The sequence below is a fragment of the Camellia sinensis genome, chromosome 6, assembly GCF_055761805.1.
Source record: "Camellia sinensis isolate YWXY chromosome 6, ASM5576180v1, whole genome shotgun sequence".
In the NCBI taxonomy this organism is placed as follows: Eukaryota; Viridiplantae; Streptophyta; class Magnoliopsida; order Ericales; family Theaceae; genus Camellia; species Camellia sinensis.
In genome coordinates, this window is record NC_138966.1 from 3,450,001 (window position 1) to 3,467,500 (window position 17,500).

Sequence of the window (17,500 nt, forward strand, 5' to 3'; positions counted from 1 at the left end):
CTACGGCGTCGCCCAACATGCCATGCCACGGCCTCGGCCCGCATGCCGTGCCACGGCCTCGGCCCGCATGCCATGCCATGCCACGGCCCGCATGTCTTGCCACGGCGTTGCCAAACATGCCATGCCACGGCCTCGGCCCGCATGCCTTGCGACGGCGTCGCCCAACATGCCATGCCACGGCCACGGCCCGCATGCCATGCCACGGCCTCGGCCCGCATGCCATGCCACGGCCTCGGCCCGCATGCCTTGCTGCGGCGTTGCCCAACATGCCATGCCACGGCCTCGGCCCGCATGCCTTGCCACCGCGTTGCCCAGCATGCCATGCCACCGCGTTGCCCGGCGTGCCATGCCTTAGCCTTGGCCAACATGTCGAGCCACGGCCTCGGCCCGCATGCCATGCCATGCCACAGCCCGCATGTCTTGCCACGGCGTTGCCAAACATGCCATGCCACGGCCTCGGCCCGCATGACGTGCCACGGCCTCGGCCCGCATGCCATGCCACGGCCTCGGCCCGCATGACATGCCACGGCCTCGGCCCGCATGCCTTGCCACGACGCCGCCCAACTTGCCATGCCACGGCCTCGGCCCGCATGCCATGCCACGGCCTCGGCCCGCATGACATGCCACGGCCTCGACCCGCATGCCTTGCTACGGCGTCGCCCAACATGCCATGCCACGGCCTCGGCCCGCATGCCATGCCACGGCCTCGGCCCGCATGACATGCCACGGCCTCGGACCGCATGCCTTGCTACGGCGTCGCCCAACATGCCATGCCACGGCCTCGGCCCGCATGCCACGGCACGGCCTCGGCCCGCATGCCTTGCTACGGCGTCGCCCAACATGCCATGCCACGGCCTCGGCCCGCATGCCATGCCACGGCCTCGGCCCGCAAGACATGCCACGGCCTCGGACCGCATGCCTTGCTACGGCGTCGCCCAACATGCCATGCCACGGCCTCGGCCCGCATGCCACGGCACGGCCTCGGCCCGCATGCCTTGCTACGGCGTCGCCCAACATGCCATGCCACGGCCTCGGCCCGCATGCCATGCCACGGCCTCGGCCCGCATGACATGCCACGGCCTCGGACCGCATGCCTTGCTACGGCGTCGTCCAACATGCCATGCCACGGCCTCGGCCCGCATGCCATGCCACGGCCTCGGCCCGCATGCCTTGCTGCGGCGTTGCCCAACATGCCATGCCACGGCCTCGGCCCGCATGCCTTGCCACCGCGTTGCCCAGCATGCCATGCCACCGCGTTGCCCGGCGTGCCATGCCTTAGCCTTGGCCAACATGTCGAGCCACGGCCTCGGCCCGCATGCCATGCCATGCCACGGCCCGCATGTCTTGCCACGGCGTGGCCAAACATGCCATGCCACGGCCTCGGCCCGCATGACGTGCCACGGCCTCGGCCCGCATGACGTGCCACGGCCTCGGCCCGCATGACATGCCACGGCCTCGGCCCGCATGCCTTGCTACGGCGTCGCCCAACATGCCTTGCCACGGCCTCGGCCCGCATGCCATGCCACGGCCTCGGCCCGCATGACATGCCACGGCCTCGGCCAGCATGCCTTGCCACGACGCCGCCCAACTTGCCATGCCACGGCCTCGGCCCGCATGCCATGCCACGGCCTCGGCCCGCATGACATGCCACGGCCTCGGCCCGCATGCCTTGCTACGGCGTCGCCCAACATGCCATGCCACGGCCTCGGCCCGCATGCCATGCCACGGCCTCGGCCCGCATGACATGCCACGGCCTCGGACCGCATGCCTTGCTACGGCGTCGCCCAACATGCCATGCCACGGCCTCGGCCCGCATGCCACGGCACGGCCTCGGCCCGCATGCCTTGCTACGGCGTCGCCCAACATGCCATGCCACGGCCTCGGCCCGCATGCCATGCCACGGCCTCGGCCCGCATGACATGCCACGGCCTCGGACCGCATGCCTTGCTACGGCGTCGCCCAACATGCCATGCCACGGCCTCGGCCCGCACGCCACGGCACGGCCTCGGCCCGCATGCCTTGCTACGGCGTCGCCCAACATGCCATGCCACGGCCTCGGCCCGCATGCCATGCCACGGCCTCGGCCCGCATGACATGCCACGGCCTCGGACCGCATGCCTTGCTACGGCGTCGCCCAACATGCCATGCCACGGCCTCGGCCCGCATGCCATGCCACGGCCTCGGCCCGCATGACATGCCACGGCCTCGGACCGCATGCCTTGCTACGGCGTCGCCCAACATGCCATGCCACGGCCTCGGCCCGCATGCCATGCCACGGCCTCGGCCCGCATGACATGCCACGGCCTCGGCCCGCATGCCTTGCTACGGCGTCGCCCAACATGCCTTGCCACGGCCTCGGCCCGCATGCCATGCCACGGCCTCGGCCCGCATGCCTTGCCACGACGTCGCCCAACTTGCCATGCCACGGCCTCGGCCCGCATGCCATGCCACGGCCTCGGCGCGCATGACATGCCACGGCCTCGGCCCGCATGCCATGCTACGGCGTCGCCCAACATGCCATGCCACGGCCTCGGCCCGCATGCCATGCCACGGCCTCGGCCCGCATGCCATGCCACGGCCTCGGCCCGCATGACAGGCCACGGCCTCGGACCGCATGCCTTGCTACGGCGTCGCCCAACATGCCATGCCACGGCCTCGGCCCGCATGCCATGCCACGGCCTCGGCCCGCATGCCACGGCACGGCCTCGGCCCGCATGCCTTGCTACGGCGTCGCCCAACATGCCATGCCACGGCCTCGGCCCGCATGCCATGCCACGGCCTCGGCCCGCATGACATGCCACGGCCTCGGACCGCATGCCTTGCTACGGCGTCGCCCAACATGCCATGCCACAGCCTCGGCCCGCACGCCGTGCCACGGCCTCGGCCTCGGCCCGCATGCCTTGCTACGACGTTGGCCAACATGCCATGCCACGGCCCCGGCCCGCATGCCATGCCACCGCGTTGCCCGGCGTGCCATGCCTTAGCCTTGGCCAACATGTCGTGCCACGGCCTCGGCCCGCATGCCATGCCATGCCACGGCCCTCATGTCTTGCCACGGCGTTGCCAAACATGCCATGCCACGGCCTCGGCCCGCATGCCTTGCTACGGCGTCGCCCAACATGCCATGACATGCCACGGCCTCGGCCCGCATGCCTTGCTACGGCGTCGCCCAACATGCCATGCCACGGCCTCGGCCCGCATGCCATGCCACGGCCTCGGCCCGCATGCCTTGCGACGGCGTCGCCCAACATGCCATGCCACGGCCTCTGCCCGCATGCCATGCCACGGCCTCGGCCCGCGTGACATGCCACGGCCTCGGCCCGCATGCCTTGCCACGACGTCGCCCAACTTGCCATGCCACGGCCTCGGCCCGCATGCCATGCCACGGCCTCGGCTCGCATGACATGCCACGGCCTCGGCCCGCATGCCTTGCTACGGCGTCGCCCAACATGCCATGCCACGGCCTCGGCCCGCATGCCATGCCATGGCCTCGGCCCGCATGACATGCCACGGCCTCGGACCGCATGCCTTGCTACGGCGTCGCCCAACATGCCATGCCACGGCCCCGGCCCGCATGCCTTGCCACCGCGTTGCCCGGCGTGCCATGCCACCGCGTTGCCCGGCGTGCCATGCCTTAGCCTTGGCCAACATGTCGTGCCACGGCCTCGGCCCGCATGCCATGCCATGCCACGGCCCGCATGTCTTGCCACGGCGTTGCCAAACATGCCATGCCACGGCCTCGGCCCGCATGCCTTGCCACGGCGTCGGCCAACATGCCATGCCACGGCCTCGGCCCGCATGCCATGCCACGGCCTCGGCCCGCATGACATGCCACTGCCACGGCCTCGGCCCGCATGCCTTGCTACGGCGTCGCCCAACATGCCATGCCACGGCCTCGGCCCGCATGCCATGCCACGGCCTCGGCCCGCATGCCCTTCTACGGCGTTGACCAACATGCCATGCCACGGCCTCGGCCCGCATGCCTTGCCACCGCGTTGCCCAGCATGCCATGCCAACGCGTTGCCCGGCGTGCCATGCCTTAGCCTTGGCCAACATGTCGTGCCACGGCCTCGGCCCGCATGCCATGCCACGGCCTCGGCCCGCATGTCTTGCCACGGCGTTGCCCAACATGCCATGCCACGGCCTCGGCCCCCATGCCTTGCCACCGCGCTGCCCAGCATGCCAATGCACCGCGTTGCCCGGCGTGCCATGCCTTAGCCTTGGCCAACATGCCACGCCACGGCCTCGGCCCGCATGGCTTGCCAGGGCGTTGCCCAACATGCCATGCCACGGCCTCGGCCCGCATGTCTTGCCACGGCGTTGCCCAACATGCCATGCCATGCCACGCCACGGCCTCGGCCCGCATGCCATGCCACGGCCTCGGCCCGCATGCCATGCCATGCCACGGCCTCGGCCCGCATGCCATGCCATGCCACGGCCTCGGCCCGCATGCCATGCCACGGCCTCGGCCAGCATGCCATGCCAAGGCCTCGGCCCGCATGCCTTGCCACGGCGTTGCCCAGCATGCCATGCCACCGCGTTGCCCAGCGGGCCGTGCCGCGGCCTCGGCCCGCATGCCTTGCGACTGCCTTGGCCAGCGTGCCATGCCACAGCGTGCCATGCCTTAGCCTTGGCCTACATGCCATGCCACTGCCTTGGCCAGCATGTCGTGCCACCGCCACGGCCAGCATGCCATGCCGGTCCGTTGCCCAGCATGCCACGGCCGTGGCGGCATGGCAAGCCACGGCCTCGGCCAGCATGCCATGCCACGGCCTCGGCCAGCATGCCATGGCACTGTCTTGGTCAGCATGCCATGCCATGGCACCGCCTTGTCCAGCACGCCGTGCCGCAGCGTTGGCCAGCATGCCTTGGCCGGCATGCCATGCCAATGCCTTGGGCCAACATGGCGTGCCACGGGCTGGGCCATGCCGGTCCGTTGCCCGGCATGCCACGGCCGTGGCGGCATGGCAAGCCACGGCCTCGGCCAGCATGCCATGCCCCGGCCTCGCCCAGCATGCCATGGCACGGTCTTGGTCAGCATGCCATGCCATGGCACCGCCTTGTGCAGCGTTGGCCAGCATGCCTTGGCCGGCATGCCATGCCAATGCCTTGGGCCAACATGGCGTGCCACGGGCTGGGCGAGCACGGCATGCCACGGGCTGGGCGAGCATGCCACGCCACGGCCTTGGCTAGCAGCAAGGCATGCCACGGCCTCGGCGAGCATGCCATGCCATGCCAAGGCCAAGGCCAAAGCCAAGGCCAAGGCAGTGGGCAAGGCCAAGTCCCTGTGCAAGGCATGGCCAAGGCCAAGGCAAAGGCCAAGGCCGCGGGCAAAGGCCAAGGCCAAGGCCAAGGCCATGGCGTGCCACCGCCTCGATCGATCTTTTTGAACATGATTCTTTTATAATCTTACCCAAACCGTGCAACACAATTAAAAATGCACTACAATCAATTTTAAATGTCATTCCCTATTTTTTTGCAATTTTTCTGGAGCTTTTCGAATTTTTAAAGCCCTTATTTGGCATAAAAAAATCAAAATAAAATAAAAAAAATGAAACAAATAATTTAATAATTTCTATAATTACTAGTGAATCATCCTTTAATTATGGGAATTTTTCCATAATTTTTTGACTATTTTTATTAATTTTTATTATTTTTTAAGTATTAATATCGAAATAAATTAAAATAAAATATTTTCTGTAAAAAAATATTTTTTTTAATTTTGTTTATGGTGTATTAAATTATTTCCTACAACTTTCATGTTGAAAGTTTTGGCAAAAAACCATTACTTTTTAAAAAAACCCCATTATGACTCCTCGAACATGCTTGATGTTTCCTCCTGCCAGATTGAAAAGGGCTTAACAGGCTATTATAAGGGGGGGGCACCTCCCTTGCCCAGGGCAAGGCAGTGGCAGGTACGCCCCATGTTGGGCGCGGCCTGGGCTGCGGCCTTGGGTTACATGCACTGCGGCTCGACCGCGGCCTGGGCTGCGGCCTGGGGCGGCTCGGCCGCGGCCTTGGGCGGCCTGGACCGCGGCCTTGGGCGGCCTTGCGCGGCCTGGGCGCGGCCTTGGGCGGCCTGGGCGCGGCCTTGCGCGGCCTGGGCGCGGCCTTGGGCGGCCTGGGCGCGGCCTTGCGCGGCCTGGGCGCGGCCTTGGGCAGCATGGCGTGGCATGCGCGCGGGCGTGGGCGGCCTGGCATGCGCGCGGCATGGGCAGCACGGCATGGCATGCGCACGGCCTGGGCGGCCTGGCATGCAGCCGGCCTGGCATGCCCGCGGCGTGGGCAGCACGGCATGGCATGCGCACGGCCTGGGCGGCCTGGCATGCAGCCGGCCTGGCATGCCCGCGGCGTGGGCAGCACGGCATGGCATGCGCACGGCCTGGGCGGCCTGGCATGCAGCCGGCCTGGGCAGCACGGCATGGCATGCGCACGGCCTGGGCGGCCTGGCATGCCCGCGGCGTGGGCAGCGTGGCCTGTGCGAATACCGCGCGCGTGGTCTTTTGACCACGGTGCGCGTGTTGCGCGCATGGTCGCGCACGCCTTTGCACGCCTTCGCACGCAACGCACGTCTAGTGATAAGAACCGCAGCCAAGGCAGCCCAGCCCCAAGGCCAAGGCCAGCAGCATGGCATGCCACGGCGAAGGCAGCCCAGCCAAAGCCAGCAGCATGCCATGCCAAGGCCAGCAGCATGCCATGCCACGGCCAAGGCAGGCCAGCCAAAGCCAGCAGCATGCCATGCCAAGGCCAAGGCCAGCAGCATGCCATGCCACGGCCAAGGCAGCCCAGCCAAAGCCAGCAGCATGCCAAGCCAAGGCCAAGGCCAGCAGCATGCCATGCCACGGCCAAGGCAGCCCAGCCAAAGCCAGCAGCATGCCATGCCAAGGCCTAGGCCAGCAGCATGCCATGCCACGGCCAAGGCAGGCAAGCCAAAGCCAGCAGCATGCCATGCCAAGGCCAAGGCCAGCAGCATGCCATGCCACGGCCAAGGCAGCCCAGCCAAAGCCAGCAGCATGCCATGCCAAGGCCTAGGCCAGCAGCATGCCATGCCACGGCCAAGGCAGGCCAGCCAAAGCCAGCAGCATGCCATGCCAAGGCCAAGGCCAGCAGCATGCCATGCCACGGCCAAGGCAGCCCAGCCAAAGCCAGCAGCATGCCATGCCAAGGCCTAGGCCAGCAGCATGCCATGCCACGGCCAAGGCAGCCCAGCCAAAGCCAGCAGCATGCCATGCCAAGGCCTAGGCCAGCAGCATGCCATGCCACGGCCAAGGCAGGCCAGCCAAAGCCAGCAGCATGCCATGCCAAGGCCAAGGCCAGCAGCATGCCATGCCACGGCCAAGGCAGCCCGACCAAAGCCAGCAGCATGCCATGCCAAGGCCTAGGCCAGCAGCATGCCATGCCACGGCCAAGGCAGGCCAGCCAAAGCCAGCAGCATGCCATGCCAAGGCCTAGGCCACCAGCATGCCATGCCACGGCCAAGGCAGCCCAGCCAAAGCCAGCAGCATGCCATGCCATGGCCAAGGCCAGCAGCATGCCATGCCACGGCCAAGGCAGCCCAGCCAAAGCCAGCAGCATGCCATGCCAAGGCCTAGGCAAGCCAAAGCCAGCAGCATGCCATGCCAAGGCCTAGGCCAGCAGCATGCCATGCCACGGCCAAGGCAGCCCAGCCAAAGCCAGCAGCATGCCATATCACGGCCAAGGGCAGCAGCATGCCATGCCACGGCCAAGGCAGCCCAGCCAAAGCCAGCAGCATGCCATGCCACGGCCAAGGCAGGCCAGCCAAAGCCAGCAGCATGCCATGCCAAGGCCAAGGCCAGCAGCATGCCATGCCACGGCCAAGGCAGGCCAGCCAAAGCCAGCAGCATGCCATGCCAAGGCGTAGGCCAGCAGCATGCCATGCCACGGCCAAGGCAGCCCAGCCAAAGCCAGCAGCATGCCATATCAAGGCCAAGGCCAGCAGCATGCCATGCCACGGCCAAGGCAGCCCAGCCAAAGCCAGCAGCATGCCATGCCATGGCCTAGGCCAGCAGCATGCCATGCCACGGCCAAGGCAGGCCAGCCAAAGCCAGCAGCATGCCATGCCAAGGCCTAGGCCAGCAGCATGCCATGCCACGGCCAAAACAGGCCAGCCAAAGCCAGCAGCATGCCATGCCAAGGCCTACGCCAGCAGCATGCCATGCCACGGCCAAGGCAGGCCAGCCAAAGCCAGCAGCATGCCATGCCAAGGCCAAGGCCAGCAGCATGCCATGCCACGGCCAAGGCAGGCCTGCCAAAGCCAGCAGCATGCCATGCCAAGGCCTAGGCCAGCAGCATGCCATGCCACGGCCAAGGCAGGCCAGCCAAAGCGAGCAGCATGCCATGCCAAGGCCAAGGCCAGCAGCATGCCATGCCACGGCCAAGGCAGCCCAACCAAAGCCAGCAGCATGCCATGCCAAGGCTTAGGCCAGCAGCATGCCATGCCACGGCCAAGGCAGGCCAGCCAAAGCCAGCAGCATGCCATGCCAAGGCCTAGGCCACCAGCATGCCATGCCACGGCCAAGGCAGCCCAGCCAAAGCCAGCAGCATGCCATGCCAAGGCCAAGGCCAGCAGCATGCCATGCCACGGCCAAGGCAGCCCAGCCAAAGCCAGCAGCATGCCATGCGAAGGCCTAGGCCAGCAGCATGCCATGCCACGGCCAACGCAGGCCAGCCAAAGCCAGCAGCAGGCCATGCCAAGGCCTAGGCCAGCAGCATGCCATGCCACGGCCAAGGCAGCCCAGCCAAAGCCAGCAGCATGCCATATCAAGGCCAAGGGCAGCAGCATGCCATGCCACGACCAAGGCAGCCCAGCAGCATGCCATGCCATGGCCTAGGCCAGCAGCATGCCATGCCACGGCCAAGGCAGGCCAGCCAAAGCCAGCAGCATGCCATGCCAAGGCCAAGGCAGCCCAGCCAAAGCCAGCAGCATGCCATGCCAAGGCCTAGGCCAGCAGCATGCCATGCCACGGCCAAGGCAGCCCAGCCAAAGCCAGCAGCATGCCATATCAAGGCCAAGGCCAGCAGCATGCCATGCCACGGCCAAGGCAGCCCAGCCAAAGCCAGCAGCATGCCATGCCATGCCTAGGCCAGCAGCATGCCATGCCACGGCCAAGGCAGGCCAGCCAAAGCCAGCAGCATGCCATGCCAAGGCCTAGGCCAGCAGCATGCCATGCCACGGCCAAGGCAGGCCAGCCAAAGCCAGCAGCATGCCATGCCAAGGCCAAGGCCAGCAGCATGCCATGCCACGGCCAAGGCAGGCCAGCCAAAGCCAGCAGCATGCCATGCCAAGGCCAAGGCCAGCAGCATGCCATGCCACGGCCAAGGCTGCCAGCCAAAGCCAGCAGCATGCCATGCCAAGGCCTAGGCCAGCAGCATGCCATGCTACGGCCAAGGCAGCCCAGCCAAAGCCAGCAGCATGCCATGCCAAGGCCTAGGCCAGCAGCATGCCATGCCACGGCCAAGGCAGCCCAGCCAAAGCCAGCAGCATGCCATGCCACGGCCAAGGCAGCCCAGCCAAAGCCAGCAGCATGCCATGCCAAGGCCAAGGCCAAGGCCAGCAGCATGCCATGCCACGGCCAAGGCCAAGGCCAAGGCAGCCCATCCGAAGCCAGCAACATTCCATGGCAAGGCCAACGCAGCCCAGCCAAAGCCGGCGGCATGCCATGCCAAGGCCAAGGCCAGCCGCATGTCTTGCCACGGCCTTGTCCCGCAGCGTGGCGTGCCTTGGCCTTGGGCTAGAACATCGCATGCCACGCCCTTGGCAAGCAATCCTGTCCCTCGTGTAATTGCCATTTGGTTTGGCTTTGACTTACGTATATGTTGCCCTGCGAAATGCTTGTCCCTCGGGTAATAGCCGGTTTGGTTGCCTTTGACTTGCGAACACGTTGCTAGTGCTTTCCCCAGTGGAAGCTTGTTGGGAAAAGTATGTCCCTCGGAAGTTGCCTGTTGCGTTTGTTATTTGCATTCGAGCTATCCGATGCTTGCTGGGTTTCTCTAAGAGTTTTTGCACGTTCGTCGGGCTTTTTAATTATTTATTTACTCATAAAAATTATAATAAAATAAATTAAAAATAAAAAAATAATTAAAAAAATTACTATAATTACTAGTGCCTCATCTTATAATTGTTGGAATTTTTCTAGAATTTTTTGAGTATTTTTAGTAATTTTTATTATTTTTTAAGTATTAAAATTGAAATAAATTAAAATAAAATATTCCGGTGGCCAAATATTTTTTTATAATTTTTTTTATGGTGTATTAAATTATTTCATACAACTTTCATGTTGAAAGTTTTGGCAAAAAACCATTACTTTTTAAAAAAACCCCATTATGACTCCTCGAACATGCTTGATGTTTCCTCCTGCCAGATTGAAAAGGGCTTAACAGGCTATTATAAGGGGGGGGCACCTCCCTTAAGGCTGGCCAGCATGGCCAGGCCACAGGCCACGCCTATGCCTAGGCGGGCGCTTGGCACATGCCATCGCTTGGCTTGTGGCATTGGCTTGTGGCATCGAAACTACATAGCCAAGCACGGGATGCGTCGAGTGGCGGCCCGCGGCGGTGGCGGTGGCACGTTGGCCTAGGGCAGCATGCCATGCCACAGCCTTGGCCAGCAACATGGCATGCCAAAGCCTTGGCCAGCAGCATGCCATGCCCTGGCCTTGGCAAGCATGTCATGCCACGGCCTTGGCCAGCAGCATGCCATGCCACGACCTTGGCCAGCAGCATGCCATGCCCCGGCCTTGGCCAGCATGTCATGCCACGGCCTTGGCCAGCAGCATGCCATGCCACAGCCTTGGCCAGCAGCATGCCATGCCACAGCCTTGGCCAGCAACATGGCATGCCAAAGCCTTGGCCAGCAGCACGCCATGCCCCGGCCTTGGCAACCTTGCCAAGCCACGGCCATGGCCAGCAGCGTGCTATGCCCCGGCCTTGGCCAGCAGCGTGCCATGCCACGACCTTGGCCAGCAGCTTGCCATGCCCCGGCCTTGGCCAGCATGTCATGCCACGGCCTTGGCCAGCAGCATGCCATGCCACGGCCTTGGCCAGCAACATGGCATGCCGCGGCCTTGGCCGGCAGCATGGCAAGCCCAAGCCTTGGTCAGCAGCAGCATGCCATGCCAACGCCTTGGCCAGCAGCATGCCTTGCCACGGCCTCGGCCATCAGCATGCCTTGCCACGGCCTCGGCCATCAGCATGCCTTGCCACGGCCTTGTCCAGCAGCATGGCATGCCCGGCCTTGGCCAGCAGCATGTCATGCCACGGCCTTGGCAAGCATGCCAAGCCACGGCCTTGGCAAGCATGCCATGTCCCTCGGGTAATTGTACAAGTTGCCTTGCGAAATGCATGTCCCTCGGTTAAATTGCCATTTGGTTGGCTTTGGCGTGCGAACGAGTTGCCTGTGCTTTCCTTGTGGAAGCTTGTTGCGAGAAGTATGTCCCTCGAAAGTTGCCTGTTGCGTTTGTTATTTGCATTCGCGCTAACCGGTGCTTGCTCGGCCTCTCTAAATGTTTTCGTGCGTTCGTCGGGCTTCTTGGTCCTTCGGGGGGTGATTCGTTTTGGGGGGCTGGTGCACAGTGTACGTCGTGGCGCGTGAGTTGTGTTCGGTTTGTGCGAGTTGGACGGATCCCTGCCTGTGCAGCGAACTCCACTGGTGCATTCCTCCATGTCCCTCGGGTTGTCTTCGACTCGCCTTCGGGTTGCTTGCGCTTCCCTAGTGGAAGGTGCCTTGCGAAAAGCGTGTCCCTCGGGTAATTGCCATTTGGTTGGCTTTGACGTTCGAACGAGTTGCCTATGCTTTCCTAGTGGAAGCTTGTTGCGAAAAGTATGTCCCTCGAAATTTGCCTGTTGCGTTTGTTATTTGCATTCGCGCTAACCGGTGCTTGCTCGGCCTCTCTAAATGTTTTCGCGCGTTCGTCGGGCTTCTTAGTCCTTCGGGGGGTGATTCGTTTTGGGGGGCTGGTGCACAGTGTACGTCGTGGCGCGTGAGTTGTGTTCGGTTTGTGCGAGTTGGACGGATCCCTGCATGTGCAGCGAACTCCACTGGTGCATTCCTCCATGTCCCTCGGGTTGTCTTCGACTCGCCTTCGGGTTGCCTGCGCTTCCCTAGTGGAAGGTGCCTTGCGAAAAGCGTGTCCCTCGGGTAATTGCCATTTGGTTGGCTTTGACGTTCGAACGAGTTGCCTATGCTTTCCTAGTGGAAGCTTGTTGCGAAAAGTATGTCCCTCGAAAGTTGCCTGTTGCGCTTGTTACTTTCATTCGCGCTAACCGGTGCTTGCTCGGCCTCTCTAAATGTTTTCGCGCGTTCGTCGGGCTTCTTAGTCCTTCGGGGGGTGATTCGTTTTGGGGGGCTGGTGCACAGTGTACGTCGTGGCGCGTGAGTTGTGTTCGGTTTGTGCGAGTTGGACGGATCCCTGCCTGTGCAGCGAACTCCACTGGTGCATTCCTCCATGTCCCTCGGGTGATCGCCTTTAGGTTGTCTTCGACTCGCCTTCGGGTTGTCTGCGCTTCCCTAGTGGAAGGTGCCTTGCGAAAAGCATGTCCCTCGGGTAATTGCCATTTGGTTGGCTTTGACGTTCGAACGAGTTGCCTGTGCTTTCCTAGTGGAAGCTTGTTGCGAAAAGTATGTCCCTCGAAAGTTGCCTGTTGCGCTTGTTATTTGCGTTCGCGCTAACCGGTGCTTGCTCGGCCTCTCTAAATGTTTTCGCGCGTTCGTCGGGCTTCTTGGTCCTTCGGGGGGTGATTCGTTTTGGGGGGCTGGTGCACAGTGTACGTCGTGGCGCGTGAGTTGTGTTCGGTTTGTGCGAGTTGGACGAATCCCTGCCTGTGCAGCGAACTCCACTGGTGCATTCCTCCATGTCCCTCGGGTAAATGCCTTAAGGTTGTCTTCGACTCGCCTTCGAGTTGCCTACGCTTCCCTAGTGGTAAAGGTCCTTGCGAAAAGCCCTGTCCCTCGGTTTGTTGCCGTTCGGTTGGCTTTGACTTGCCTACGAGTTGCCTGCGCTCTCCTAGTGGAAGCTCCTTGCGAAAATTTATGTCCCTCGGTTGGTAGCCGTCCGGTTGGCTTTGACTTGCCTACAAGCTAGTTGCCTGCGCTTCCCCAGTGGAAGGTGCCTTGCGAAAAGCATGTCCCTCGGGTAATTGCCATCTCGTTTGCTTTGACTTGCGAACGAGCTGCCTGTGCTTTCCAAGTGGAAGCTTGCTGCGAAATGTATGTCCCTCGGAAGTTTTGCACGTTGCCTTTGTTACCTGCAGTCGCGCTAACCGGTGCTTGCTCGGCTTCTCTGAATGTTCTCGCACGTTCGTCTGGCTTCTTAGTCCTTCGGGGTGCGATTCGTTTCGGGCGGCTGGTGCGTAGTGTACGTCGTGGCGCGTGAGTTGTGTTTGGTTTGTGCGAGTTGGATGGATCCCTGCCTGTGCAGCGAACTCCTCTGGTGCATTCCTCTTCATTTGTGCTCGGGGGCAAAATCTTACCTTCTGCCTCGCGTGGGTTCCTGTGTTGCCTACCTAAAGAAAAGGAATTCGGTCCGTATCGTGTGCCTATCTTCTCCTCGCCACCTCGTGGCGCTGGGGGAACCCCAAAGTATCTCCCGTGTTCCGTGCTGTCCTCTCACGTTGCCGTGTCGGTGGCATTGCCCGCGGGCAGTTATGCTCGTGCTCTCGGATTCGGAGCCTTGTGCGGGTACACGGGGTCTTCGACCTCCGTTTTCCCGCCAAGCGTTCGTCGCTCGTTGCGGGCTACAGCCGCGCCTGCGTCTGACCGTACCGGCTCTGTCGGTCGGGCTTATGCAGCGCCGGCGTCGGAAAAAAGGAATGCTACCTGGTTGATCCTGCCAGTAGTCATATGCTTGTCTCAAAGATTAAGCCATGCATGTGTAAGTATGAACTAATTCAGACTGTGAAACTGCGAATGGCTCATTAAATCAGTTATAGTTTGTTTGATGGTATTGCTACTCGGATAACCGTAGTAATTCTAGAGCTAATACGTGCAACAAACCCCGACTTCCGGAAGGGACGCATTTATTAGATAAAAGGTCGACGCGGGCTATGCCCGTTGCTCTGATGATTCATGATAACTCGACGGATCGCACGGCCTTTGTGCCGGCGACGCATCATTCAAATTTCTGCCCTATCAACTTTCGATGGTAGGATAGTGGCCTACTGTTAGCACCTTCTACTTGAAGACTGCATGGTTGGCATTGGCAGCACCTTGTGCCCATGACCAACCAAGACCAAGGCATGAGGGAGGCATGCCAAGACAGCAAGGTAAAATGTTGTCCAAGTGCTGAGGCAGCAGCACAACCCTTGGCCAAAGTATGTGCAGCCGTTGCACAGATGCAAGGCATTAACATGACCCGAATGTGGGCTGCAGCATGCTTGGGGGTTCAAAACAATCAGTGGGCAGAACTTGGTCTGGAGGCCAAGGCAACCAAATTCGTGGCTGACTTGATGAGGCAAACAACATGGCAGTTCCTAGCAGTTATGCATGTCAGTTTGCAGCAGTTACCCATGATGGGCAAAGACAAGGCAAGTCTGGACATCTGGAATGAAGGCTGAAACATAGCAGCAGTTAAGAGCAGTTATGCTCCAGAAATGTTCCTAAGTCCCTAGGCAGTTGGGGGTGTCAACTGCCATGCCACTTGGCATGCTTTCCTTGTAATGCTGGTTGGAAGTTAAAACTGATTGTAAGCCTATTTAGGCATCAGCCATGGAACTCGAAAATTAACTAAGTGTTTTGTAAGAGTTCCATAGGCATCCTTTGTATTGTTGGTGCAATCAATAAAGGTTGGGATTTTTCCTGTAATTACTTGCTGCCTATTCTTACTTGTTATAACACTCTGTGTGTGTGTGTGTATACATACTTGGCTGAGACTAAGTGTCCAACTTAGTGCCATTACAGGCTGGAATTTTTGAAACGAAAATTGACCCTGTAACAATTGGTATCAGAGCCAGGTTTTGCTCTAATGGTTTCTGGCATGGATGCCTTAAAAGACAGGGTAACTCGGTTGGAAAATCTTGTTGGTGACCCTGCTGATGAGAATATCTCACTGTCGGATCGATTGGATGCTGTGGGCACAAGGCTTCTTGCTCTTGAGTCCTCGACAGCAGATCGGTTCAAAGACGTGCTGTCTGATGTCCTGGCCATTTCGGATTCTTGGAAAGACAAAATTCAAGAAATTGTGGATGAACAGTCCCTTCTGAAGAAGGCCATCTGTGGGCATACGAATTCTGAAAAGGCTCCTTCGAAAATCAAAGTTCCAGACCCTAAAGCATTTGCTGGAAATCGGAGTGCAAAGGAACTTGAGAATTTTCTGTGGGACATGGAGCAGTATTTCAAGGCTGCTCATGTGCCAGAAGGAGAGAAGGTTACAATCACAAGCATGTACCTTACCGGTGATGCAAAACTCTGGTGGCGTACTCGTGTCGGGGATGATGCTCGGACAGAGATCTCAACTTGGGATACTCTTAAGAAGGAAATGAAGGAACAATTCCTTCCGTGCAACACATCTTGGGTTGCAAGGGACGCCTTGAAACGGTTGAAGCATGCTGGATCGGTGAGGGACTATGTGAAAGAATTCAGTTCGTTGATGCTGGACATCAAGAACATGTCGGAGGAAGACAAACTCTTCAATTTCATGTCTGGGTTGCAGAATTGGGCCCAGTTAGAACTTCGAAGACTCGGTGTCAAAGATTTGCCCTCTGCCATGGCTGCTGCAGACGGGTTGCTTGACTACAAGTTAAGCAAGGAACCCACTACTGAAACCAGCAAATCCAAGAAGAAAGGAAAAGAGAAGACGGGAGAGAAGAAGTCTGGTTTCAGGAAGGGGAAAGAGGGTTCCAAGTACAAACATAAAGGGGATTCTTCTCAGACCAACGGTGGGAAATCTAACAAAGGGTGTTTCATCTGTGATGGACCCCATAGAGCGAAAGACTGTCCCAAGCGTGAGAAATTGAATGCTATGGTCGCAGAAGATGGCAAAGGGGAGTCGGATTCTGAGGGGCCGACTAGGGTAAACCCCTTACAATTGCTCAATGCAATTCATGTGGACAAAGCCCCTACCACTGGTCTAATGTATGTCAAGGTGACATTGGCGGGTACCGACATTGCTGCGATGGTAGACACCGGTGCCACGCATAACTTTATGTCAGAAAAAGTTGTGCAGACCCTCGGATTACAAGTGACCCAAAGCGCCAGTCGAATCAAGGCCGTGAACTCAGCGGCTCAATCGGTGCAAGGAATGGCTTCCAAAGTATCAATCACAGTTGGAGATTAGACTGGACGGGTTAACTTGATGGTGGTTCCTTTGGATGATTTCGATGTCATCTTAGGAAATGACTTCTTTGTGACTGCAAAAGTGGCTTTAATGCCATATTTGGGTGGGATACTGATTTCGGATGAAGACAAGCCTTGCTTTGTCGCTGGTTGCAGTAAATCAGACAAAGGCAAGGGCACAAAGAGGAAGACGGGGACCCTCTCAGCCATTCAAGTGCACAACGGTTTGAAAAAGGGTGCAGAGACTTATCTTGCTGCCTTGGTGGAAATCAAACCTGATCTGTTAGTAGAAGTGCCGGATGAAGTGGTAGAAGTATTGAGGGAATTTGAGGATGTGATGCCTCCGGAGTTGCCAAAGTCCCTTCCTCCTCGGCGTGCCACTGATCATAAGATTGAGTTGATTCCGGGTGCTAAGCCTCCAGCAAAGGCACCCTACAGAATGTCCCCAATGGAACTTACGGAGTTGCGAACGCAATTGACGGACTTGTTGGATGCTGGACTGGTTCAGCCATCCAAAGCCCCTTACGGTGCCCCGGTGCTTTTTCAAAAGAAGCAAGATGGAAGTTTGCGCATGTGTGTGGACTATCGGGCTCTCAACAAAGTGACTATAAAGAATAAGTATCCAGTCCCTTTGGTGGCAGACCTGTTCGATCGACTGTGCAAAGCCACTTACTTCACAAAATTGGATTTACGTGCTGGTTATTGGCAAGTTCGAGTGGCTGAAGGAGACGAGTCAAAGACCACCTGTGTTACAAGGTATGGGTCTTTTGAGTTCCTAGTAATGCCGTTTGGGTTAACTAATGCCCCGGCTACATTCTGTAATCTTATGAATGACGTATTTAATGATTATGTCGATCAGTTCGTTGTCGTTTATTTGGATGACATTGTAATATATAGTGAGTCCCTAGAGGATCACTTGTCCCATCTTCGGAAGGTGTTCTCTCGGTTACGAGAGCACCAGTTGTATGTCAAGAAGGAAAAATGTGAGTTTGCCCAACGGGAGATTAAGTTCTTAGGGCATGTAATTTGTAAAGGCCACGTAAAGATGGACAACAGAAAGGTGCATGCAATCACGGATTGGCAAGCACCAAGCAAAGTGACTGAGTTGCGTTCCTTTTTGGGTTTAGCCAACTATTATAGAAAATTCATTGAGGGATACTCAAAGAAGGCAGCACCTCTAACAGATTTGCTTAAGAAAGACAGACCCTGGAA